Below are 215 nucleotides of genomic sequence, written 5' to 3'. Positions count from 1 at the left end.
CTGCAGACGCACGATGCACTGCTGCAGAAAAACACGGTGCACCTTCACTTTTCCTTTTTATTGTCAATGCTATTTCACTTTCCCACGTTGCCATTTACCACCTTACCCATCAGGGGACCTCAACTGCTCTTCAAAACCCAGCTCAAGTGTAAGGCCCCAATTCTTACACTTCCCTGACAATCCCAGGGAAAATTCATTTCTCCTTACGCCATGCT

This window comes from Galeopterus variegatus, unplaced genomic scaffold (genome assembly GCF_000696425.1).
Source record: "Galeopterus variegatus unplaced genomic scaffold, G_variegatus-3.0.2 Scaffold1259, whole genome shotgun sequence".
NCBI classification, from domain to species: Eukaryota; Metazoa; Chordata; class Mammalia; order Dermoptera; family Cynocephalidae; genus Galeopterus; species Galeopterus variegatus.
Note: the sequence above shows the minus strand (reverse complement) of the source record.